Source organism: Dasypus novemcinctus, unplaced genomic scaffold (genome assembly GCF_030445035.2).
Source record: "Dasypus novemcinctus isolate mDasNov1 unplaced genomic scaffold, mDasNov1.1.hap2 scaffold_106, whole genome shotgun sequence".
In the NCBI taxonomy this organism is placed as follows: domain Eukaryota; kingdom Metazoa; phylum Chordata; class Mammalia; order Cingulata; family Dasypodidae; genus Dasypus; species Dasypus novemcinctus.
Window position 1 is genome coordinate 1062013 of NW_026688145.1, and position 27546 is coordinate 1089558.

At 41.2% G+C, this 27546-nt stretch overlaps 1 pseudogene; it reads right to left on the minus strand.

Annotated features, from left to right (window-relative positions):
- LOC101414580 (ferritin light chain-like) lies at positions 1-27260 on the minus strand (annotated as a pseudogene).
- Between the last annotated feature and the right edge of the window lie 286 nt (positions 27261-27546).

Here is a 27546-nt window from a genome sequence, read left to right on the forward strand (position 1 = left end):
CTAGTCATGCTTGAGTGTGAGCCTTTCAAAGAGATACTCGCCCAGCCTGGCCTGTGGGCCAGCAAGCCTGTGGAGGTTGGTCAGCGGGTCACCTATCTTTTTGATCAGTTTCATCTCCTCATCTAGAAAATGGTTCTCCAGGAAGTCACGGAGGTGAGGAATAGAAGAGACATGAAAAATTCTGTTAAGACATAATATGAGACAATAGGTACCAGTGTGACAGATGTGGGAAGTGAGGCATGGCAAGGAATTTCCCTGGACAATCAAAGGGAGACAAGTCTTAGAGTGGAGGGTTCATCCCAAGGAAGGTCTGAGTTTGGGTGGCCATGGAAGTGGGGGATACTTACATGGAGTTCTGTGTTGGCAGATCTCAGGGCATGCAGATCTAAAAGGGCCTGGTTCACGGACTTCTCCAGGACAAGGGCAGCTTCCATGGTGTCCAGGGTATTACCCCACTCATCTTTGGAAGGCTTCTGTACATTAGAAAGAAACAGGTTCACTGCCTTCCACACGCATTTACCAGGAGTCCCAGGCCAGAAAGATTGCTGAAGGGATGTAGCCCCCAATTGGATCTGTGAGCGTCCATGCACAACCCACAGTCTCCTGCAACTACACTGCCCTGGAGAGCACGGAGCTGTCTGGATGCCATGACTTGCGAGAGAGCCTCCACTTCAGCCACCATAAACAACTCACATAAAACTGAACTCAATTCCCCAGGAGCCAATGTGGTGCCAAAATGCCACAACCAAGGGACGTGGCACACACGGCCTGCTGGGAGGTGTAGTCCACTCTCTGCTCGCCATTTACCTACACATCCTGGAAGAGGGTGCAGCCACCGTGCTGGTTTTGCATCTTCAAGAGATGCTCGACACCCTCGTGCTTCTCCTTTGCCAACTTGTGGAAGAAGAGGTCCAAGCCCTTCAGGGTCATATCATCACAGTTGAAATGGTAGCACTGTGGGAAAAGATGGAGGAGACAATGGTCAGCGTGAGGTGCAGTGAGGACAGGCAGGCAGACTCTGCCATCTGCCTAACTGGCAGTACAAAAAGGCACGTGCATGCACAGATGGCCGAAGGCACACGCAGTTGGGGGAAACATGGGCCAGGGGCCTCCCAGGAAAGCTGACCAGAGAGGTAGATGTAGGAGGCCTGTAGCTGCAGGTTGACCAGGCGGTTCACAGAGGCCTCAACTTTGGTGGATAATTCTGATGGATCTGGAAGAATATGGTTGGTTGACGATGAGGAGGTAAACACAATAGAGCAGTGTTAGCTGGTCCCGGCAGTGGAAGATGGCCGAGAAGTTGGTCCTGGAGGTTGCAACTTTAGAAGCAGTTGCAAGGTGGTCAATGCAGAGAAGGTGTGGGGAAGATTCCCCGGGTCTGTTCCATTCATACATGGTTGAAGCAAGAGACAGATCCGTGGGACTGCAAGGCACACTGTGGAGGGGCTCGGCCAGGGCAGCACGTTTTGTAGTGGGGGCCCAACATGGTGGGATGGGCTGAGAGAGCAGCCGGCCAATCCGTGTCAGCAGGAGGCAGGGCGTAGACACTGTGTGTGACCAATGCAGAGCAGATTGAGGGCGCAGGGGCAGCCCCAGCAAGGGGGGGGGGAGAGGGGAGTGGTTAAGTCATGCACCTGGAGAATGAGGTTGTTGTGAAATGGGGAAATGGGGTGTAAGTGGGGAGGGTCGGTCTTGGTTTGCTTGGTGGGATGCATGGGTCCCCAGGCCGATTCTGGGAAGTCAAAAGTTTCTGGGACATGGGAGATTTATGGGGACATTGGGCATCCTGGAAGGTGATGATTTTGTGGTGTGGGAGGTGGTGCAGAAAGTTGATGGGCCTCTGGAGATGTACCTGAGAGCATGGACTTATCCGGAACCCGGGTGCCTTTCTCAGAAGTGCGGAGGGAAACTCCAGATACGTGGGGTTTGCTCTGCAAGGTAAAGTGAGGATCATGGGGAAGTTTACAAGGCTGTTACATTTCTGGAACCCTGGGAACTCCCTGAGGTCTCTGGTCTGCCCCTTTGTATTGGTTTGGAGGCCGTTTTTGTCTGTACCACACACCCAAGTTTATTGGGGCTACCCCAGTCAGGGTGGCTGGGTCCCCGGTAGGGTGGACGAATTTGAGTAGGTTCTCTCTGCCCATTTTGTCAGAAAGCTGGAAAAGAGGGAGCAGCTTGCCCCTTTCCAGTTAGTCCACACCTTCTACTCATAAGCCACATTCCTATTTGATTGTTATGCACCGGACTGCCTGGAAGGGGTGGAATTGAATGGGGTGAAAAGCAGAATCAAAATAAATGTAGTAAAATTCCCTCCCTAGGTTGTCAAGGCCAAAATCTCTCTCTCTGTAAGACTGTCAAAATACTTTGGAATATTTTAGAATTATAAAATCGTCTGAAGAAAAGAGGCTATGGCTTGAAACAATAGACCACTACTCACTTGATATCCCTTTCAAAGGTCTGGCTGGAAACTTCAGGGTTGTGAAACTACAGAGGGAAAAGAAAAAAAAGGAATGAAACGCCACTTTAAAATCTATGTTTGGCTTTTGTCAGTTGCTGGAGCCTAAGAATACAGAGTAAAAAAGTAAAAAGGTAGTTTAAAATGAATCTTTAAATGCCAATATTTTCTTGCTGGTGAATTAAATGCATAACTTGCAGATGAGAATTTGGGCCATTATTAAGAAAAGGCAGTTCTTCAAAGAATTGTTATTAATAAAATTCTTGTAGCTTAGTTAATAAAGGTATACAATTCACCTTAAGGTTAAAAAAACTAATAAAAACTGTAACTGAGTTAAGATCATTTATAAATGCATTTGTATTATAAAAGAGCAGAAAAATAATAAATGAAATTTTAGCTTTGTGAATTTAGCTTCAAACTATTATTTAATTGTAAATTCTAAATGAACCTTTCCTTTGTTTGTAGTTACTTCAAGCCTAACCTCACCGCTTGCCTTTGCCTATGGTTATTTCATAATAGTTTCTGTCCCTAAGTCCACAAAAGAGCATGGTCATCCCTGTCTCCTGTCCTGGTATTAGTGTTGTAGAGAAGTCAGGTTTGTGTGGTATTGAAGGCCAGGACACGAGAACTCAGAGAAGGAAGCTGGTTTATTGCACTTGGCTGGACTCGGCAGTCTCTTGTCCTAATAAAACCCAAACCATGAATAGCATTCTTCCGTCCCTTTTATACAGAGCATAAAATAATGGAGACAAAGGGTGACCGTATGCAAACAGACCTTTGGTTAGTTTCTCAGTGATTTATCTGAGTATCAGATAGGTTATTTCCCCCAGGAGTGTTGCATATTCCCCACATTCCAATCCAGCTTTGATTTAGCATATCTTCCACAGCTTGCATTTAGGTTTTTAACAAGTTCCAGCTAGATGGATGGATTTTCACATAATAGGGTTTGATATTTAAGCAGGTGGCTGTTAGTAAGCCAATGTGTTCCCTTGGCTTCTGAGATTGTGACTAGTGCATGGGGAAGCCGGACAATAATAGGCTGCCTAAGAGTTAATTGTGTAGCTGCTACTGTAAGCATGGCTGCAGCTGCTATGGCTTGCAAACATGAGGGCCATCCCTGGGCTAGAGTGTCCAGTTATTGAATAGATATGCTACAGGTCTTTGCCAGGAACTGAGGTATTGAGTGAGTACTCCTACTGCAATGCTCTGGCGGTTGTGAATGTAGAGGTAGAACAGCTTAGTGAGGTCTGGAAGTTCGAGGTTTCTGTGCATCAATTACAGCTTCTTTGAGAGAAGTGAAAACATTTTTCTGTGGGCTTTCCCAGAGCAAGGGATCACGATCCCCCTTTTATGGCTCTGTATAAAGTTCATGTGAGGTCCCCAAAATTGAGGATCCAATTTTGGCAGAGTCCAGTTGCCCCAAGGAACTCTCACAGCTTCCAGTGGGTATTAGACTCAGGGAGACTACAGATTGCTTTCTTTCTTTCAAGTCCCAACCCAGTTCACGGCGTGCCTACATTATTTTATAACCTAGATATCTGACGGAGGTAGGCAGATTTGGGCTTTTTTTCTTAGACACACGATAGATTTTTGCTGTACGTGCTTTAAGAGTATGGGTTCCACCAGTGCAGTCTTGATAGGGGGGACTTCCAAGAATGAGGTCATCTACATACTGAAGGAGAAAACAGTTATGGCTTCCTGCTTTAAAGGATTTGAGATTACTGGCCAGGGCTTGTCCAAAAAGTGGGTGCATTTTTAAATCTATGAGGCAATCACGTCCATGCTAGCTGCTGCCTTTTACCTGAGTTTGGATTTTCCCATGTAAAGGCAAAAATTGGCTGGCTCCAGGGTGCTACCCAAATGCAGAAGAAGGGATCCTTAAGATCTAAGCATGAAAACAAGATTACTAATGAGGGTATTAAGCTGAGAAGAGTATATGGATTAGAAACTGCAGAATGAAGGGTTATTATTGTCAAATTAACTGCTCGTAAGTCCTGGACTGGGTGGTAATCTCCATCAGCCTTTTTAACTTGGAAGAATGGGGTGTTCCATGGAGACTGGCATGGCCTCCATATGCCCTCATTCAGTAATCTCTGAATATGTAGCTGGACCTTTTCTAGTGCTTTGCATGGAACTGGATATTGCCTTATGGTTACTGAACTGGCCGTAGGCTTTATTTCAATAATAATTGGAGGAATGTCATGTGCCATCCCCATTGGGTTACCCTCTGCCCATACTTCAGGCATGTCTTCAAAAGGAAGCTGTGTGGCCATGGATTGGCCAGACTGGATTGGCAACACTATCTCCATTCCTCCTGCAGAGGAAAGGTTAGTGCTATTTTCAGAGGTCTTGTGGCCCCAGTGTCAGTGTAGATTGCCCTGTGGCATCAAAGGTAATTTGAGCCTGCAGTGTAGACAGAGGTCTCGACCCAGGAGGGGGACTGGGCACTGTGGAAGATAAAGGAATTCATGAGTGACCTCCTTTCCCTGAATATTGCAGGTTCTGGCTTGAAGGAAGGGCTGTGGGGCACTTTTGCCAGTTGCCCCTATGTTAGTGGCTTTGATGTGGGCTATGGGTGGGAGGCTGTCTCTTAATTGATAACCTAAGCTGTCTGTGACTTGTTGGATGTGGGATGATAAGAGACTGCAGTCCTGCCCTTGGTGACCATGGCAGTGACTCCAGTCCCAGGAAACAGTTTATCAATGCAAACTCTATAGACTTTGAATATTCAGGGGAAATGCAAACCAAGATAAGCTAAGAGCTTAAGTAGAATGTTTGAAGTGCATTCCAAAAGCTAACCTAGGAGGTGGAAGATATATACTAAATCAAACCTATTGAGAACTGAAACAAGGGGACCTTTGGCCTATCCTCTCTGTATAAAAGGGACTCAAAAACCTTGTTCAGGACTCAGGGTTGAAGCAGAAAACTCCCGAGTCTGTCCAACAATCAATACACCATTTTTCCTTCTCAAAATCATTCCTGAGTCCTAGCCTTTCTCTATGCAAATAATTGAACCTAGTATTAAATTCTACAACATTTTGGGGGGCTCTCTGGGGATTGCAAATGAAGGCCAGAGATGGTATCATTTTGTTGCCCCTTCAAATTCCCCAAGGAAGCCGTGAGGATTCAGGTGAACCCCAAATCTGGGTGCCCCTGGATTAACTTTCATCCAGAAAATATGTGGGCTCCACCCGAATCTTGCTGATGAAAATCAAGGTCAATGGAAGGTCTGAAAAGAAAGATTCTGGGAACCGAAAAGAACTCCAAACATGGAAAAAGGTAAGAATCTCTGGTTGAGCACAGTCTGGAAATCCCTAGCTCTAAGTGCTAGGAAGGGGAGGCTGATCACCTCCCAAGAAAACACTAGTAGCTCCAGAAAATTGGGGGGAAGCCGTTCTCTCTAGGTCTTGAAAAAGGAGAAAAAATGGGAAAATGCCCTGGTGTTTTGGGTTGTTTATAGGTTTGAGTCCTAATGCCCTGGAAATTGGTCTGGATTAAAAAAACAAAAACAAAAAACTTGGTTACAGGAAAATGGATCGGCTTTTCTTGTGAAGCTTGGTCTGGGTGTAAAGTTAAACAGTGAAAAATGTCAGCTGGAATCTTTTGTTATGGTGCTGAATTGTGAATGAATTCCTATCATACCAGATGTTAATGTTAAGTGTTCTCTGTAAGGTTTGTGATGGCTCTGTGGGGCAGCCATGCTGGAAGTGTGTATATATATATATATAATTGTGAACCAGATTAATAGCCTTTAGGCTTCTGTCTGTGTCAGCTCAATGCTAGTGTTGGAATTGAGTGGTTATATAAAGTAGAATTTAATTAAGCTGAAACCATCATTGGCAAGGGGGTGAATTAATTATAGAGCAAAACTGTGGAGTCTGGATGTTTGCAGAGTCTGGATGTTTGTGCATGCTCTGCTGGATTGTCTGTGGTCCACCACTTTGCCGGGGCTGGAGGTTATCTGTCTCCATGCCACACACCCGAGTTTTTTTGGGCTGCTCCAGTCAGGGTGGCTGGATCCCTGGGAGGGGCACTGAATTTGAGTAAGTTCTGTCTGCCCATTTTGGCAGAAAGCTGGAAAGGGGGTAGTGGCTTGCCCCTTACCCATGAGTCCATACCTTCTACTCATAAGCTGGATTCCTATTAGATTGTGGTGCACCCAACTGACTGGAAGGGGGGGAAGTGAAGGGGATGAAAAGCAGAATCAAAATAAATGCAGTAAAATACCCTCCCACGGGTGCCAAGGACAAAATCTCTCTCTGTGTAAGACTGTTGAAATACTTTGGAATGTTTTAGAACTGTAAACTCATCTAAAGAAAGGAGGCTGTCACTTGAAACAATATAAATTAATAAATAAATATATTTTTAAAAGAGCTCTATTCTAATTGCAAAAAAATTAAATAAGCGCTTTTATTAATACATAAGTTTAAATGTTACTAAGATATCTACAATGATAAAAATTGTAAGTCCTCATTAACAAACTTACTATGAGTCTTTTCATAAAATGTTGTTCTTGCCTAGATTGAAATGAATAGTTTATTTTTCTTCACAGGATAAAATGAAGGATGTAAAACTTAAATGAATATAAAAAGAAGGTTAAAATTTTGTGAGAATGCTGCCTGAAATTTAATAAGTTTTTTCTAAAATGTGTGTTTTGTCCTAAAGTAGGATGGCTAATTTTCATAAACTCTTGAAACTTAAATGCATCTGGGAAGTTGTCAAAAGTATTGTGGTAACTGTAAGTAAAGAAATGTGTTCTGTGAAAGTAAAATTTGTCTTAAAATAATATAGCCTATATGGTAATAAATAATTATAAAACGTTTAATAAAGCATTGTTTAAATTAAGGTTTTTTTAAAAATTTTTATTCATTTAAAAAAAAAATATGAGGTCCCATTCAACCCCACCGCCCCAACCCCCCACTCTCCCCCGAGCAACACTCTCTCCCATCATCATGACACATCCATTGCACCTGGTAAGTACATCTCTGGACATCGCTGCATGCCATAGTCAATGGTCCACATCACAGCCCACACTCTCCCAAGTTCCATCCAGTGGGCCCTGGGGGGATTTTCAATGTCCCGTAGTTGACCGTGAAGCACCACCCAGGACAACTCCAAGTCCTGAAAATGCCTCCTCATCTCATATCTTCCTCCCATTCCCGGTACCCAGCAGCCACCATGGCCACCCTTCCCACACCAATGCCACATTTTCTCGGTGGACATTGGATTGGTTGTGTCCATTGCACATCTATGTCAAGTGGGGGCTTAGATTCCACATGAATACTGGATGCAATCCTCCTGCTTTCAGTTGTAGGCACTCTAGGCTCCATGGTGTGGTGGTTGACGTTCTTCAACTCCATGTTAGCTGAGTGGGGTAAGTCCAATAAATCAGAGTGTAGGAGCTGAAGTCTGTTGAGTCTCAGGGCCTGGCTATCATATTGTCAGTCCAGAGATTCAAATCCCCTAATTATATCTTAAACCCCAACACCAACTACAATTCCAGTAAAGTAGCATGAAAGTCTTGTGAAAAGAGATCCCATCTGAGTCCAGTTCCATCACGCAGAAACACTAGCTCCAAAGAAGGGCCAACTAACATGGCAGTGAACCCCATCTGCCATGACCATAGAACCCGTGGGTCTCTTTATCCCTCAAAAGAACCAATACCTGGGGTTGTATCTACTTTATCTGTCTCTGAGACTCTGCTCAGGTGTGCATAATGGCAATCCTTCTGACAACCTCCAGACTCTTTTTTAGAGACTCGTAGCCATATAAACTCATTTCTCCTTTCCATTTCCCCCTTACATTAGGTCACACAGCATTTTTAACTCCTGTTATTATATGTAGACAGGCATATTCTGCTGATCCGCATTGAGCCTTTAATTCAAGGTCATTTTCTAGTTGCATCTTCAGCTGGTAGTTGGTAGTGATCCCTCGGTGCCAGGGAGGCTCATCCCCAGGTGTCATGTCTCACGCTGGGGGAAATGCACTGCATGTACATGCTGAGTTTGGCTTTGAGACTGGCCACATTTGAGTAACATGAAGGCTGTCAGGAGGAAACTCCCAGGCACAATGCTGCTCTATGCCTTGTTCTTATTGCAGATGTATAGGCTCACAAGCATAGTCATTAGTATCAGGAGCCCACTGTTGGACCCTCATTCCTTCCTTGGTCTTACTGTTGCACCTGGGGGACTGCCGCTGCTCCCCTAGGGACCACAACAGAGCCCCCCCCGGTCATGAACCCAGTACCCCCCCAGCTGTTGTTTTAAATTGTTTCCACTATGAGTATATCTAAACATTACCATGCACCCTGGACATATGCCCTGTATAACTCCCTGTCAACCATATATAGCCTATCAATAACATCCCATACCAGTATTCCTCCACCGCCATTGTTGAACCACTCTGTAATTCAAAACTTCCTGTAAAGTGAATCCCAATATAATGTCAGGTTCCCTTATTAGTAAAATAGAATATAGCGATGAGTTTAAAGGTTACATATAGGATACATATTGATTTGGAAAAATTTCTACATCCTATCTTTTTCTGTTCTATTTTTCCTAATTATTGAGCTTCTCTTCACAAGAGTCTTAGATCACAGTAATTCATATATACAATATACAGTACTCCCACACATCCACCATAAAACCTTTTCCTTTCCACAGCGAAAATCTTTTAACTTATTCATATCATATTTACTGAAAGATGTACAGACTCCGAAACAATAGCTATCAAACAAGGTGACATCTGTGCTTACAATGTGGTCCATTCTTTAGGATATACAGTTTTCTAAATTTTTTAGTTATCCTATGTTTTACATTATGGTTTACATAATTAGTCTGTCATCCCCTATATGTTTTTGGTGTAATATTACATGCTTTATATTCATCCTCGTGTACTCTCATGAAACTCCTCTCTTGCCCCCCCCATTTACCTTGGTTCCATCCATTCAACATCCATTTTCCCCTCCCCTTGGGGCCCACAGCGATAGCCAATCTCCATTTCCCAAGGAGCCACGTCCAGAGATACTTGCAACAGTGTTCAGGGTCTGACTTGCTCAACTGCCCTAATGCCCTGGGAGCAACCCTTTCTCTCGAGAGATACAGTTCTCTCTAGTTGATGGCATTAGTCCTCTCCAGGATGTGGGTCCACCCCAACTCTCACTTCTTGGGTCTCTACCCAATGCTACAACCCACCCTGGCAAAATGAGCATTCAGACATTCCTCAGGAGTCCATCCTGCATCAGACCACCCCTCCGAGCATCCTAAACAGGTAACCCTCCTAATTATATTTTTTTATTGATTTTGTAAAAATATTACATTAAAAAAAAATATGAGGTCCCATTCAACCCCACCACCCCTACCCCACCACTCCCCCCCCCCCCCACCAGCCTCATTCACTCCCATCATCATGACACATCCATTGCATTTGGTAAGTACATCTCTGGGCATCTCTGCACCTCATGGTCAATGGTCCACATCATGGCCCATACTCTCCCCCATTCCATCCAGTGGGCTCTGGGTGGATTTACAATGTCCAGTGATTGCCCCTGACGCACTGTCCAGGGCAACTCCAAGTCCCAAAGACACCTCCATATCTCATCTCTTCCTGCCATTCCCCATACCCATCAGCCACCATGCCCACTTTTCCCACTCCAATGCCACCTTTTCTCTGTGGACCTTGGATTGGTTGTGTCCGTTGCACCTCTATGTCAAGAGGAGGCTCAGATTCCACATGGATACTGGATGCAGTCCTCCTGCTTTCAGTTGTAGGCTCTCTAGGCTCCATGGTGTGGTGGTTGTCCTTCTTCAACTCCATCTTAGCTGAATGAGGTGAGTCCAAAAAATCCGATTGTAGGAGCTGGAGTCTGTTGAGGCTCAGGGCCTGGCTATCATATTGTCAGCCCAGAGATTCAAATCCCCTAATTATATCTTAAACCCCAACACCAACTAAAATTCCAGTAAAGTAGCATGAAAGTCTTATGAAAAGGGATCCCATCTGAGTCCAGTTTCATCACGCAGAAACACCAGCTCCAAAGAAGGGCCATCTGACATGGCAGTGAACCCCTTCTGCCATGACCATAGAACCCGTGGGTCTCTTTAGCCCTCCAAGGAACAAATACCTGGGGATTGTATCTACTTTATCTGTCTCTTAGACTCTGCTCAGTTGTGCATAAGGGCAATCCTTCTGACAGCCTCCAGACTCTTTTTTAGAGACTCGTAGCCATATAAACTCATTTCTCCTTTCCTTTTCCCCCTTACATTAGGTCAAACAGCATTTTAAAGTCATGTTATTATATGTAGACAGGGATATTCTGCTGATCCCCATCGAACCTTCAATTCAAGGTCATTTTCCAGTTGCATCATCAGCTGGTAGCTGATAGTGATCCCTCGGTGCAAGGGAGGCTCATCCCCAGGTGTCATGTCCCACGCTGGGGGGAAGGCATTGCATTTACATGCTGAGTTTGGCTTCAAGACTGGCCACATTTGAGTAACGTGAAGGCTGTCAGGAGGAAATTCCCAGGCACAGTGCTGCTCTAGGCCTTGTTCTTATTTCAGGCGTATAGGCTCACAAGCATAGTCATTAGTATCAGGGGCTCACTGTTGGACCCTCATTCCTTCCTGGTCCTTGCCACTGCACCTGGGGGACTGCCGCTGCTCCCTTAGGAACCATGACAGAGCACCCCCGGCCAGGAACCCAGTACCCCCCCCAGCTGTAGCTTGTAATTGTTGCCACTATGAGTATATACAAACATTACCATGCACCCTGGACATATGCCCTGTATAGATCCCTGTCAGCCATATATCACCTGTCAATAGTATCCTATACCAGTATTCCTCCACTGCCATTGTTGAACCACTCTGTGATCCAGAACTTCCTGAAAATTGAAGCCCAATATAATGTCAGGTTCCCTTACTAGTAAAATAGAATATAGCGATGAGTTTAAAGGTTAGATATAGGATACATATTGATTTGGAAAAATTCAACATCCTATCTTTTTCTTTTCTATTTTTCCTAATTATTGAGCTTCTTTTCACAAGAGTCTTAGATCACAAGTAATTCATATATACAATATACAGTACTCCCACACATCCACCACAAAACCTTTTCCCTTCCACAGTGATACTCTTACAACCTATTCACATCATATTTACTTAAAGTGATGTACAGAGTCTGAGACAATAGCTTTCAAACAAGGTGACATCTGTGCTTACATTGTGGTGCATACTTTAGGATATACAGTTTTCTAAATTGTTAGTTAACCTATGTTTTACATTATGGTTTACATTATCAGTCTGTCGTCCCCTATATGTTTTTGATGTAATATTACATGTTTTATATCCATCCTTGTGTACTCTCCTGAAACTCCTCTCTTACCACACATTTACCTTGGTTCCACACATTTAACATTCATTTTCCCATCCCCTTGGTGCCCACAGTGACAGCCAACCTCCATTTCCCTAGGAGGCACGTTCAGAAATACTTGCAACAGTGTTCAGGGCCTAACTTGCTCAATTGCCTCAATGCCCTGGGAGCCACCCTTTCTCCAGAGAGATACAGTTCCCTCTATTTGATGGCTTTAGTCCTCCCCAGGATGTGGGTCCACCCGCACTCTCACTACTTGGGTCTCTACCCAATGGTACCAACCACTCTGGCAAAATGAGCATTCAGACATTCCCCAGGAGCCCATCCCGCATCAGACCATCCCCTCCGAGCATCCTAAACAGGTAACCCTCTTAATTATATTTTGATACGATTTTCTCAGCATTTTACTCTCAACTAACACCTGATGCTCTCCTATGTTCGTATGCTACCACTCCCTCCCTGCACTTTTTGGGCAATATTACCATCCGACCTTCCCCAGGTCCCCTTAAACCCGCAAAGCCCCACCGAAAGGCAACCCCTTGCCCCCATTTTATCTCTTCTTTGTGTTCATACTTACCGCCAGCTCATCATAAATTCCACCCCTGCAGACATCAGCTCATATCCTTCCTCCACCCCCCGATTTCCTGTAAGCCTCTCGTTCAGTCTCTAGCTCTCTGAGGTAGCTTGCTTATTTTGTATCATTGAGGTCATGTAGTATTTGTCCTTCAATGCCTGGGTTGCTTCACTCAAAATAAGGTTCTCAAGATTCATCCATGTTATCACGTGTGTTTGTAGTGTATTTGTTCTTACAGCAGAGTAGTATTCCATTGTGTGTATATACCACATTTTATTGATCCACTCATCTGTTGATGGGCGTTTGGGTTTATTCCAACTTTTGGCAATAGTGAACAATGCTGCTATGAACATTGGTGTACATATATTGATTTGTGTCCCTGTTTTCAGTTCTGCTGGGTATATACCCAGCAATGGTATTGCTGGGTCATATGGCAAATCTATGGTTAGTTTTTTGAGAAACCACCAAACTGTCCTCCAGAATGGTTGGATCCTTCTGCATTCCCACCAGCAGTGGATGAGTGTTTCCATTTCATCACATCCTCTCCAGCATTTGTATTCTTCTGTTTTTTTCATAGCTGCCAAGCTTATGGGAGTAAGATGGTATCTCATTGTAGTTTTGATTTGCATTTCCCTGATAGCTAGAGATTTGGAGCATTTTTTCATGTGCTTTTTAGCCATTTGTATTTCTTCTTTGGAGAAGTGTCTGTTTAAATCTTTTTCCCATTTTTTAAGTGGGTTGTTTATCTTTTTATTTTCAAGATATATGAGTTCTTTATATATGCAAGTTATAAGTTTCTTATCAGATATATGATAGCCAAATATTTTCTCCCACTGTGTGGACTCCCTTTTTACTTACTTGAGAAACTCCTTTGAGGTGCAGAAGGCTTTAATTTTGAGGAAGTCCCATTTATCTATTTGTTCTTTTGCTGCTCATGCTTTTGGTGTGATATTCATGAATCCATTTCCTGTTTACAAGGTCCTGTAGACGTTTCCCTGCACTGCTTTCCAAGATCTTTATGGTCTTGGCTCCTATATATAGATCTTTGATCCATCTTGAGTTGAACTTTGTATAAAGTGTGAGATGGTAATCCTCTTTTATTCTTCTACATATGGCTATCCAGTTCTCCAGGCACCATTTGTTGAATAGGCCATTCTCTCCCAGTTGAGAGGGTTTGGTGGCTTTATCAAATATTATATGGCTATATATATGAGATTCTATATCAGAATTTTCAATTCGATCCCATTGGTCTGTGTGTCTCTCCTTATGCCAATATCAAGCTGTTTTCACTACTGTAGCTTTGTAGTATGTTTTGAAGTCAGGAAGTGTGATTCCTCCAATTTTGTTTTTCTTTTTCAATATGTCTTTGGATATTCGGGCCTCTTTCCTTTCCAAATAAATTTCATAGTTTTTCTAGTTTCTTAAAGAAGGCTGTGTTGATTTTTATTGGGATTGCATTGAATGTGTAGATCAGTTTTGGTAGGATAGACATCTTAATAATACTCAGTCTTCCTATGCATGACCAAGGAATATTCTTCCATTTATTTAGGTCTTCTTTGATTTCCTTGAACAGTCTTGTATAATTCTCAGTATGTAAGTTTTTTACATCTTTAGTTAAATTTATTCCTAAGTATTTGATTTTTTTATTTACTATTGTGAATGGTATTTCTTTCTTGATTTCCTCCTGATCTTGCTCATTATTGGTGTGCAGAAATGTTACTGATTTTTGCACATTGATCTTATAACCTGTGACTTTACTAAACTAATTTATGAGTTCTAGAAACTTTGTTGTAGATCTCTCAGGGTTTTCTATGTATAGGATCATGTCATCTGCAAATAAGGAAATTTTGACTTCTTCCTTTCCAATCTGAATGCCTTTTATATCTGGTTCTTGCCTCAGTGCTCAAGCAAGTACTTCTAAGACAATGTTAAATAGGAGTGGAGACAATGGTCATCCTTGTCTTGTTCCTGAGTTTAAAGGGAAGAATTTTAGGATTTCTCCATTGTAAACAATGTTGGCTGTAGATTTTTCATATATATTCTTTATCGTGTTCAAAAAATTTCCTTGTATTCCGATCTTTTGGAGTGTTTTTATCAAGAAAGTGTGCTGTATTTTGTCAAATGCTTTTTCTGAATCTATAGATATAATCATGTGGTTTTTTTCCTTCAATCTGTTTATATGGTGTATTACTTTGATTGATTTTCTTATGTTGAACCATCCTTGCATACCTGGGATAAATCCCACTTGGTCGTGGTGTATAATTCGTTTACTGTGTTGTTGAATACGATTATCAAGTATTTTGTTAAGTATTTTTGCGTCTAGGTTCATTAGAGAAATTGGTCTGTAATTTTCCTTTCTTGTGGTGTCTTTGTTTGGCTTTGGTACTAGGGTAATATTGGCATCATAGAAGGAGTTCGGCAATGTTCCATCTGTTTCGATTTTTTGGAACAGTTTCAGCAGGATTGGTGTTAGCTCTTTCTGGAATGTTTTGTAGAATTCACCTGTGAAGCCATCTGGCCCTGGGCTCCTCTTAGTTGGGAGGTTTTTAATGACTGATTCTATCTCTTTGCTTGTGATTGGTTTGTTAAGATCATCAATTTCTTCTTTCGTCAATATGGGCCGCTTATGTGTTTCTAGGAATTTATCCATTTCCTCTAAATTGTCATTTTTGTTGGAATACAGTTTTTCAAAGTACCCTCTTATGATAGTCTTTATTTCTGTGGTCAGTGGTGATATCGCCTTTCTCATTTCTTATTTTGTGTATTTGCATCTTTTCTCTTTTTTTCTTTTTTAGTCTCACTAAAGGTTTCTCAATTTTGTTGATCTTTTCAAAAAACCAGCTCTTGGTCTTGTTTATCTTTTCAACTGCTTTCTTATTTTCTATTTCATTTAGTTCTGCTTTTATCTTTATTATTTCCTTCCTTCTTCTTCCTGTTGGGTTACTTTGTTGTTGTTTTTCTAATTCCTTCAAATGTGCAGTTAGTTCTTCAAGTTTTGCTCTTTCTTCTTTTTTGATATATGAATTTATGGCTATAAATTTCCCTCTCAATTCTGCTTTTGCTGCATCCCATAAATTTTGGTATGTTTTGTTATTATTATCATTTGTTTCAAGGTAGTCATTGATTTCTTTTGAGATTTCCTCTTTGACCCACTGTTTTTCTAAGAGTGTGCTCTTTAATTTCCAAATCGTGGTGTGAAATCTGGGCCTCTGTCCCTTGCAAATTTCCAGCTTCACTCTACTGTGGTCAGAGATATTGTTTTGTATGATTTCAATCTTTCTCAGTTCATTAAGCCTTTCTTTGTAGCCTAGCATATTTTCTATCTTGGAGAATGATCCATGTGCATGTGAGAAAAATATATATCCTGCTGTGTTTGGGTATAATGATCTATATATGTCTATTAGATCCAGCTCCTCTAATATACAGTTCAAATGTTTTGTTTCTTTAGTGATTCTCTTTTGAGATGTTCTGCCCAGAGTTGATAGTGGTGTATTAAAATCCCCCACTATAATTGTAGATGCATCTATTTTTTCACTTAGTTTTTCAGTGTTTGCCTCACATATTTAGAGACACCCTTGTTAGGAGCATAAATATTTATGATTGTTCGATCTTCTTGACAGATTGTCCCTTTCACTAAAATGTAGTATCCTTCTTTGTCTCTCACAATTGTTTCGCATTTAAAGTCTATTTTTTCTGATATTAATATAGCTACTCCTGCTTTTTTTGGTTATTGTTTCTTGTATGATTCTTTTCCAGCCATTCACTTTCAACCTCCATGAGTCTCTGGATCTAAGATGTGTCTCTTGTAGACAGCATATAGATGGGTCATATGTCCTTATCCAATGTCCCAGTCTGAATCTTTTGATAGGTGAGTTTAATCCATTCACATTCAGTGTTATTACTTTCAGGGACTTATTTGTGTTAGCCATATTTTGATTGGGCTTGTGTTTGTCATATTTTGTTTGTATTTTTTTCCTTCTCTTTTTGTCTTTTTTGTTGCTCTTACAGTCTCCTCCAATTCTGCCTGTCCTGTTTTTTCCTTTCTTCCTGCAGAACTCCCTTTAGAATTTCTTGAAGGGGAGGTTTCTTGTTGGCATGCTCTTTCAGTTTCTGTTTATCTGTGAATATTTTGAACTCTCCATCATTTTTGAATGCTAGTTTAGCTGGATAGAGTATTCTTGGTTGGAAATTTTTTTCCTTTAGTACCTTGACTATATCATACCACTGCCTTCTTGCCTCCACGGTTTCAGATGAGAAATCAGCACTTAATCTTATGGAGCTTCCCTTGTATGTGATGGTTTTCTTTTCTCTTGCTGCTTTTAGAATTTTCTCTTTGTCTTGAGCATTGGATAATTTGACAAGTATATGTCTTCAGCTGAGCCTGTTGGGGTTTATGATATTTGGGGTATATTGTGCTTCTTGGATATGTACATCTGTCTCTTTCAGTAGATTTGGGAAGTTTTCAGCCATTATTTCCTGCAACACTCCTTCAGACCCCTTTCCCTTCTCTTCTCCTTCTGGAATGCCTATAATACGTATTTTTGAGCGTTTTGCATTATCATTCAGGTCCCTAAGTCCTAGCTGGATTTTTTCTATCTTTTTATTGACCACTTCTACTATCTGTTTGATTTCCGATGTACTCTCTTCCACATCACTAATTCTCTGCGCTGCCTCTTCTAGTCTGCTGATATTGGCTGCAAGTGTATTTTTGATTTCTTGAACTGTGGTGTTCATTCCCATCATATCTGTTATCTTTTTGCTTATGTCTGCAATTTCCCCTCCCAGTGTTGTCTTCATGTTGTTAACCTCTTCCTTTACTTCATCAAATGTGTTGGTGATAAATGTTCTGAGATCTTTCATTGCTTGTGCGAAGTTCTGCTCCCCTTCCTGATTTTTAGTTTGTTGATTGGATTCAGCCATGTTTTCCTGATTACTGGTTTGATTTGTAGATTTTTGTTGATGTCTGGTCATCATTTTATCTTGATGGGTTTAATCAGTTCCTTAGCTTCTTTGTCTAGTCTTGGAGATTAATTAGCTGTTGTTTTTGAGTAAGTGTTATATCATCTCTTTGTCACTTTGTTCTTCTTATTCTAATTTCTTATTGCTGGTTAAGTTCACCTTAAAGGAAAGTATTAGTGCCAGGGAAAGGCAATTGTGTAAGCAAGGAAAAAGTGTAAAGTAGTATTGGTGATATATGTTAACAAAGCAGCAATATGAGATCTGGGAGGGTGGAGGTTAGATTCATGTAAATTTTGTAGAGTTATAGCAGTAGGTAGAGTACCTGTAATGAGGTAGATGACTGAATATGGGAGTAATATGGTATGAACTAAAAAGCTATTGTTTTCATGAGAGAGGGAAAGAGAAAAGAAAGGTAATAATTTCAAGAGTGGATAACAGACAGAAAACAAAACAAAGGTGTTAGAAATTAAGAGTTAGACACTTTGTGGATCAAAGAAAGGGAGGTGGAATATAGGGGAGACAGTAGATGATGGAGGATATCAAGATGTAGGGGAAAGGGGATAGTGTAGATAGTGAAAATCTATTCACACAGAAATGAGGCAGAGGAGGATGAGGAAACCCAGCAAATATGATGTGTTTCCTGCAGCACCTATTTTATAGTTAAGATAAAATAAAGTAAGAAGAAGACGGGGGACATGAGAGAGAGAAAAAAAAATACTTTGGGGGATACGCTGGGAGAAAAGACTAGGGGATAATGCAGTGTTAGCAATCAGAACATTAAAAAAAATAAAAATAGAATAAAAATAAAAACAAAGCAAACCAAAACAAAAAAGAAAAAATGGAAACATTGATGGCTAGGACATTCAAGGACCTCAGATGGACCTCAGGACGTGATGGATTCAGGGATGGAAAGTCTGAGATATTGAGGACTCAGGTGTGTGTCTCCGGGGTGTGGGCCACCAGGGTTTAGGGGACTCAGACCTGGAAACCTCAAGTCCGGTTAACAGGAAGCCTGGGGACACCACAGTGCATCACAGCCTTCAGGGATCCCCACAGCTGGGTACTAGCCCTATGGGTGAGGTCACATCCACAAGCTCTATCCTGTGTTCTCTACCCCACAATTCCCTCACTCGGGTCTATTCTGTGGATATATTACCAAATGACTTCAGGACCTCTCCCACCCTGTGATCCCCCGGAACAGCCACCTGGGGGCGCCTCTAGGCTGCAGCCAATTTAATGACACAGATCAATAGGCAGGTCCGGGGGAGGGATTCCAGCCGGAAATGCTAATAACAGAGTCCAAGCCCAAAATTCCCACGCTTCGCAAAATATTCCCCTAATCAGCTTCCAAACGTCTCCCACCCTGCCATACCCTGGTGGCATCTCTTTATTGCTATCACTTTAATTCCACTGTAGTTCAGCAGCCAGGTTTGGAGGGGGCATGGCTCTAGGTGGAAGCACTATTGTTTGTGTCCGCAATCAAAAATTCCCCCCGCTTTGCCATAAATCTCCCGTTTGTCTTCCCAAATCGGTCTGCAAGTGCCTCCTGTCCTATTAACTCCCCAATAGGCCACCCAGGGCTTATGAATTCCCCAGTACTGCAGAGCCTCCAAAAAGAAAAAGAAAAAAAACTGCCGCAGCAGTGCCCCAAGCCGCAGCAGCTCCCAATGCCGCGGCTCCGCCCACCGAAGGAGGGAACTTTCCGTGCGCAGCCGGGACCTCAGTGTATATTTTATAGACGTATTTTCTCTGTTACCTTCCCACCAAATCGATGTCCAGATGCCTCCTGACCTGTAAAAATCCTGAAACAGCCTGGTCCTGAAGAGCCTCCAACGCTGCCCAACTGCTTTTTTGCAGGAGATATTGTCAGGTAAGTTCACTCAGCCACCATCTTGCCTCTTCCCCCCTAAATTAAGGTATTTAAAAGGCCAATCCCAAAAAGCCATTATTTTTTAAAAACTGAATTAATAATAATGTTAATAAAAGGTAATTTTATGAGAGGATAACTTGGCAGCTAGCCTTCCCTGCAAATTTGCTTCTAAAAAACTGTTTCTGGTATTGCATGCTACGAAGTATTTAAAGTGAAGAAAAGTTAATTATTTAAGCAAGCTTGTTTAGTGTTAATGGCAATTACATATTTAAGAGGTTTCCCTGGTAACTTATTATGTAAGATATATGGAATGTGTTTTTACTTTTAAGGAAAAAGGAGATGACTTTGTCCTGAGACAAAATGATTGTTTATTGAGAAAGAGTAGAGTGTAGGACAAAACCTGAATGAATACTGAAAGTGTAGAAGGTTCATGGAAAAGAAATTTTTATGATTAAAGTTGAATAAGATTTGATAGGTCTAAAGTTTGAAAAGCATTAGTATCAAATACTATATATCAAACTTAAAATTTTGTTCTTTCTCAAAGTCTCTAAAGTCATTAGATTGTTTAGGTAAAAGTTTCCTGAATAATCAGTATACAAATGGTCTGTTTTATAAAATTAGCTTGTACTTTAACCTCATCATTTCCTCAGTGTTTGAAAAAAAGTGTCTTATCTCTTTTAAAGGAAAATAATGTTCAAACCTGCTTTCTAAGAATCTAATCCTGAAACTTAGTGTTTTATTTCAAAATAATTAAAAGGGATTTGTTCTTTTACCTTAAAAGAAAAATTAAAGTAATAGTTAAGTTCATTTAAAATGGTAGAAGTCAAGTGAAAAATGTTTAAAATTGTTATAAAATCAACAGTTTTTTAAAAATTAATAAAAACTGTAACTGAGTTAAGATCATTTATAAATGCATTTATATTATAAAACAGCATAACGATAATAACTGAAATTATAGCTGGGTGAATTTAGCCTGAAACTATTATTTTAAACTTGGATTTGTATTGGTTGCAAAAAATAGCTTTGTGGTAATAAAACCAGTCTGAAGGCCATTGCAAGGTGCATATTTAAGTAAATGGTAATAAAATTTATCTTGATTCTATTGGGTATCTTCTGTTTTCATTTTAACAATGAAAGATTTTTCCCTCTATTACTAAAGTAAAACACCTACTATTATCTTCAAGGTAAGATTATATAAGTAAACAGTCATTTTATATATGATGAGTTGCATTAAATTGTTTAAAATATATTAAAACAAGGAATAAACTTTAACATTGTCAGACTCTTTTGTGCATTCAAACCAGGCCTTGAATACATTGCAGGTTGCCTCTCCATGTGAGTTTTTGGCTAGGCTGGTCACTGACCTCTCAATAAGAAATATTTGCTATATCAGCCTCTGTTCTTCTCCTGAGGTCAATGGAAACTACTTTGTAGGTTCAAGTTCCTGCAGCAGCCAATGATGACTCGGTACAGCCAAGTGTACAATGGATATCATCTCCAGACTGACACTGTTCCATAGTGCCAGAGAGCACTATGCACCAGGCTAGTAGAATAATGGAAACTCTCTCTAACATCAACAATGCTGCAACTTGCTCACTGTGAAGAATATGCTAAGTGGAGCCATGACACCAAGATACTGTAAGTAAAACTTAAGCACAATTTTCATTTTGGCCTGCTCCCATGGAGAGATAACATGTAAATTATTACAAACCTGAAACTTAAATCTATTAATTGGAACTCTGAATCCTTTGCATTAAGTAATACATTAATAAGTATTAAGTTCTGTACTTTTATCCTGTACTAAATTTATGCCTAAGTATTATAATGTTATCTTTTCTGTTGTGCATCAAGTACAAAGATATATTAGACATGTTAAATTCTTAGTAAATTCATTTTCTAAACAGTCAGTAAACATATCTATAGAATAAAGTGTCAGTCTCAGCCAGGCTCAGTCAACTTAGTATATTCTAATGTACTCTACTGTGTAGCAAAAGTGAGGCTTGCTTACTAATAATGAGCCACTATTGAACAAGTCAAAATTACTGGAAATTGTACAATTAAAACCAAAATGTAAAAAACCTTTATTCTGTAGTTCTGATCACTCCCACAGCTAAAAACTAAGAAAATTATGAACTTCGTTTACTAATCCTGAATGAAACGAATTGCCCAAAGGGAGCCAGTTCACCAGGATCATCTGACAGAGCTCATGAGTGCCAATCACTAAACAGCTTGAAATGTGTCTTCAAACAAAGCTAAGTATCTATTGCAATTTCTCTCTAAAAATAAATAACTGAGAATATATATATTTATATATATATACTGTTCCCACCATGTTTAAAAAGGAGTGCCATCTTTATAAGCACCTAACCTTGTCCATCTCTGTAATCCAATGTCCTCTTTTAAAAATGGGTGTTCCAAATTTTAATTGAGTTTGTTTCTTTCAGAGTGAACATCTTATTAACCATATGAAAACTTTATCCAACTTCGTACAGAAGGTCAGCTCCATCTTCCTCCAGTTATAATAAAGTTTTACACCTTGTTAGGCAATAACTACAGCCCATGACCAGCAGGAAGCAGTTACAGAAAAGAGGTCATCTCCTTTCAGCACCCCTTTAATATTAAAGGTGTAAAACCTTTAAGGGTAAAACAAAATTAATAGATGGATCCAGAGCCTGCCTGAAAATACACATAGGCACCAGTGGTCCTGAGATGACTGCAGAGGGGCCCCTGCCCCAAAATTCTACTGTCCGGAGTGAAAACTTCTGAACTTCTGGAAACAGGCTCCTGACTGCTACACTGAAAAGTGATATATAAAATAATCAATCAAAACAACAAACAGCCATCCACCTCATAGCTCCGACAATAATTATGTCAAAGCTTAGCAAGTTAAACTTTGGCATAAGTGGGGAATGATGTGGGCAAAGGGTTGGAGTCTCTTTATCTCTTAAGAGATAACCTAAACTGTCTGTGACTTGTGGGTATGGGACCGTAAGAGGCTGCAGTCCTGCCCTTGGTACCCATGGCAAAGACTCCACTCCCTGGAAACAGTTTAACAATGCAAAGTCTATAAACTTTTAAATATTCAGGGGAAATGTAAAGCAAATGGGCTAAAAGCTTATCTAGAATGTTTGAAGTCCATGCTAAAAGCTTACCTAACATGTAGAAGATATATGCTAATTCAAGCCTATTGAGAACTGAAACAAAAGGACCATTTGACCTTTCCTCTTGGTGTAAAAGGGAATCAAAAATCTTGTTTGGTTGCTCGAGCACTGAGGCAAGAACCAGATATTAAAGGCATTAAAATTGGAAAGGAAGAAGTCAAAATTTTATTATTTGCAGATGACATGATCCTATACATACAAAACCCTGAGAAGTCTACAACAAAGTTTCTAGAACTCATAAATGAGTTTAGTAAAGTCGCAGGTTATAAGATCAATGTGCAAAAATCAGTAGCATTTCTGAACACCCATAATGAGCAAGATCAGGAGGAAATCAAGAAACAAATACCATTTAAAATAGTAAATAAAAAATCAAATATTTAGGAATAAATTTAACTAAAGATGTAAAAAACTTATACAATGAGAACTATACAAGACTGTTCAAGGAAATCAAAGAAGACCTAAATAAAAGAATATTCCTTGTTCATGGATAGGAAAACTAAGTATTATTAAGATATCTATCCTACCAAAACTGATCTACACATTCAATGCAATCTCAATAAAAATCAACACAGCCTTCTTTAAGGAACTAGAAAAACTAACTATGAAATTTATTTGGAAAGGAAAGAGGCCACGAATAGCCAAAGACATATTGAAAAAGAAAAACAAAATTGGAGGAATCACACTTCCTGACTTCAAAACATACTACAAAGCTACAGTAGTGAAAACAGCATGATATTGGCGTAAGGAGAGACACACAGATGAATGGAATCGAATTGAAATTTCTGATATAGAACCTCACATATATAGCCATATAATATTCGATAAAGACACCAAACCCTCTCAAGTGGGAGGGAATGGCTTATTCAACAAATTGTGCCTGGAACTGGACATCCATATGAAGAAGAATGAAAGAGGTTTACCATCTCACACCTTACACAGATCAACTCAAGATGGATCAAAGACCTAAATATAAGAGCCAAGACCATAAAGACCTTGGAAAGAAGTGTAGGGAAACATCTACAGGACCTTGTAATAGGAAATGGCTTCATGAATATCACACCAAAAGCACGAGCAGCAAAAGAACAAATAGATAAATGGGACTTCCTCAAAATTAAAGCTTTCTGCACCTCAAAGGAGTTTGTCAAGAAAGTAAAAAGGGAACCCACACAGTGGGAGAAAATATTTGGCAACCATATATTTGATATGAGACTTCTAACTTGCATATATAAAGAACTGATATATCTTGAATATAAGAAGATAAAGAACCCATTTAAAAATGGGAAAAAGATTTTAAAAGACACTTCTCCAAAGAAGGAACACAAATGGCTAAAAATCGCATGAAAAAATGCTCCAAATCTCTAACTATCAGGGAAATGCAAATCAAAACTACAATAAGATACCATCTTACTCCCATAAGATTGGCAGCTATGAAAAAAACAGAAGAATACAAATGATGGAGAGGATGTGCCAAGAAATGGGAACACTCATCCACTGCTGGTGGGAATGCAGAAGGACCCAACCATTCTGGAGGACAGTTTGGCAATTTCTCAAAAAACTAACCATAGATTTGCCATATGACCCAGCAAAACTCTGCTGGGTATATACCCAGCAGAACTGAAAACAAGGACACAAACCGATATATGCACACCAATGTTCATAGCAGCATTGTTCACTATTGCCAAAAATTGGAATCAACCCAAATGCCCATCAACAGATGAGTGGATCAATAAAATGTGGTATATACCTACAATGGAATACTACTCGGCTGTAAGAACAAATACACTACAAACACACGTGATAACATGGATGAATCTTGAGGGCCTTATGTTGAGTGAAGCAACCCAGGCATTGAAGGACAAATACTACATGACCTCAATGATATGAAATAAGCAAATTGCCTCAGAGAGCTAGAGACTGGAAGATAGGTTTACAGGAAATCGGGGGGTGGAGGAAGAATGTGAGCTGACGTCTGCAGGGGTGGAATCTCTGATGAGCTGGTGGTAAGTATGAGCACAAAGAAGAGATAAAATGGGGGCAAGGGGTTGCCTTTGGGTGGGGCTTTGAGGGTTTGAGTGGGGCTGGGGATGGGCAGATGGGTAATATTGCCCACAAAATTGGGGGGGTGAGGGGCAACATATGAACATAGGAGAGTGTCAGGTGTTGGTTGAGAGTAAAGTGCTGAGAAAATCATATCAAAATATAATTAGGAGGGTTACCTGTTTAGGATGCCTGGAGGGGATGGTCTGTCGTGGGATGGGCACCTGGGGAATGTCTGAATGCTCATTTTGCCAGGGTGGGTTGTAGCATTGGGTAGAGACCCAAGTAGTGAGAGTGGGGGTGGACCCACATCCTGGGGAGGACTAATGCCATCAAATAGAGGGAACTGTATCTCTCAAGAGAAAGGGTGGCTCCCAGGGCATTAGGGCAGTTGAGCAAGTCAGACCCTGAACACTGTTGCAAGTATCTTTGGACGTGGCTCCTCGGGAAATGGAGATTGGCTGTTGCTGTGGACCCCAAGGGGAGGGGAAAATGGATGTTGAATGGATGGAACCAAGGTAAATGTGGGGGTAAGAGAGGAGTTTCACGAAAGTACACAAGGATGGATATAAAACATGTAATATTACACCAAAAACATATAGGGGACGGCAGACTAATAATGTAAACCATAGTGTAAAACATACGATAACTAAAAATTTAGAAAGCTGTATATCCTAAAGTATGGACAACAATGTAAGCACAGATGTCACCTTGTTTGAAAGCTATTGTATCAGAGTCTGTACGTCAGTTTAAGTAAATATAATATGAATAAGTTATAAGATTATCGCTGTGGAAGGGAAAAGGTTTTATGGTGTATGTGTGGGAGTATTGTATATTGTATATATGAATTACTGTGATCTAAGGCTCTTGTGAAGAGAAGCTCAATAATTAGGAAAAAAGAAAAGAAAAAGATAGGATGTAGAATTTTTCCAAAGTAATACTTACTCTAGATATAACCTTTAAACTCATTGCTATATTCCATTTTACTAGTAAGGGAACCTGACATTATATTGGGCTTCACTTTTCAGGAAGTTTTGGATCACAGAGTGATTCAACAATGGCAGTAGAGGAATACTGGTGTGGGATGTTATTGACAGGCGATATATGGTTGACAGGGAGTTATACAGGGCATATGTCCAGGGTGCATGGTAATGTTTGGATATACTCATAGTGGCAACAATCAAAAACAACAGCTGAGGGGGTACTGGGTTCCTGGCTGGGGGTGCTCTGTCATGGTCCCTAGATGAGCAGCAGCTGGTGCAATGGTAAGGACCAGGAAGGAATGAGGGTCCAACAGTGAGCCCCTGATACTAATGATGATGCTTGTGAGCCTATATGCCTGAAATAAGAACAAGGCCTAGAGCAGCACTGTGCCTGGGAGTTTCCTCCTGACAGCCTTCATGTTACTCAAATGTGGCCAGTCTTGAAGCCAAACTCAGCATGTAAATACAATGCATTCCCACCAGTGTGGGACATGACACCCAGGGATGAGCCTCCCTGGCACCAAGGGATCACTACCAAATATCAGCTGATGATGCAACTAGAAAATGACCTTGAATTAAAGGTTCAACGTGGACCAGCAGAATATCCCTGTCTACATATAATAACAGGAGTTAAAAATGCTCTTTGACCTAATGTAAGGGGGAAATGGAAAGGAGAAATGAGTTATTATGGCTATGATTCTCTAAAAAAGAGTCTGAAGGTTGTCAGAAGGATTGCCCTTATGCACACCTGAGGAGAATCCCAGAGACAGATAAAGTAGATACAACCCCAGGTATTGGTTCTTTTGAGGGATAAAGAGACCCACGGGTTCTATGGTCATGGCAGATGGGGTTCACTGCCATGTCAGTTGGCTCTTCTTTGGAGCTGGTGTTTCTGTGTGATGGAACTGGACTCAGATGGGATCTCTTTTGACAAGAATTTCATGCTACTTTACTGGAATTGTAGTTGGTGCTGGGGTTTAAGATATATCTAGGGGATTTGAATCTCTGGACTGACAATATGATAGCCAGGCCCTGAACCTCAACTGACTTCAACTCCTACACTCTGATTTATTGGACTTACCCCACTCAGCTAACAGGGAGTTGAAGAATGTCAACCACCACAGCATGGAGCCTAGAGTGCCTACCACTGAAAGCAGGAGAATTGCATCCAGTATCCATGTGGAATCTAAGCCCCCTCTTGACATAGATGTGCAATGGACACAACCAATCCAAGGTCCACAGAGAAAATGTGGCATTGGTGTGGGAAAAGTGGCCATGGTGGCTGCTGGGTGCGGGGAATGGGAGGAAGAGATGAGATGTGGAGGCATTTTTGGGACTTGGAGTTGTCCTGGGTGGTGCTTCACAGACAATTACGGGACATTGTAGATCCCCCCAGGGCCCACTGCATGGAACGTGGGAGAGTATGGGCTATGATGTGGACCATTGATCATGAGGTGCAGCAATGCCCATAGATGTACTTATCAAATGCAATGGATGTGTCATGATGATGGGTGAGAGTGTTGCCATGGGGGTGGTGGTGAGGTGGGGGTGGTGGGGGTGAATATGAACCTCATATTTTTTTAATGTAATATTTTTAAAAAATGAATAATAAAAAAATAAAAATCTTGTTTGGGTCTGATCATCTGCATAGGGGGTGTGGCCAGGGTCTAGGGGTGGGTTCCAAGGCCATGCCCCCATGTCCCCTCCCCTGCCTTCCACACAGTAGTACATGTCCACTCACCACATGGCGCTGGCCAAGGCCTTTCCCGACCACTTCAACTATGAGCAGCACCAGGCAGACGTGGTGAGTGGATGCAGGCTCCAGAGTGCCGGGTGCTAGGGGTGGGTGCGAGGGCATGAGGGGGTCTGGGTACCTGTGCCACATCTGCAGCCCAGGGGTAGCACTACCTGAGCCCAGCCTCAGTGCCTCTGTCACGCTACTGTCGTGGCACTCGAGCCAGCACCAGAACGAGGATGAGGAGGAGCCCCAGGACAGGCTGCCCGACAATGGCAATTGCTATGATGTGGACGAGGAGGCTACCAAGGACAGGGCATCATCCTTGCCCCAGAGTGGCATGGATTGGGTTATCATCCTTGTGACTGACAAAGGAGCCCCCACAACCAGAGCATGTGTACAGAGATTA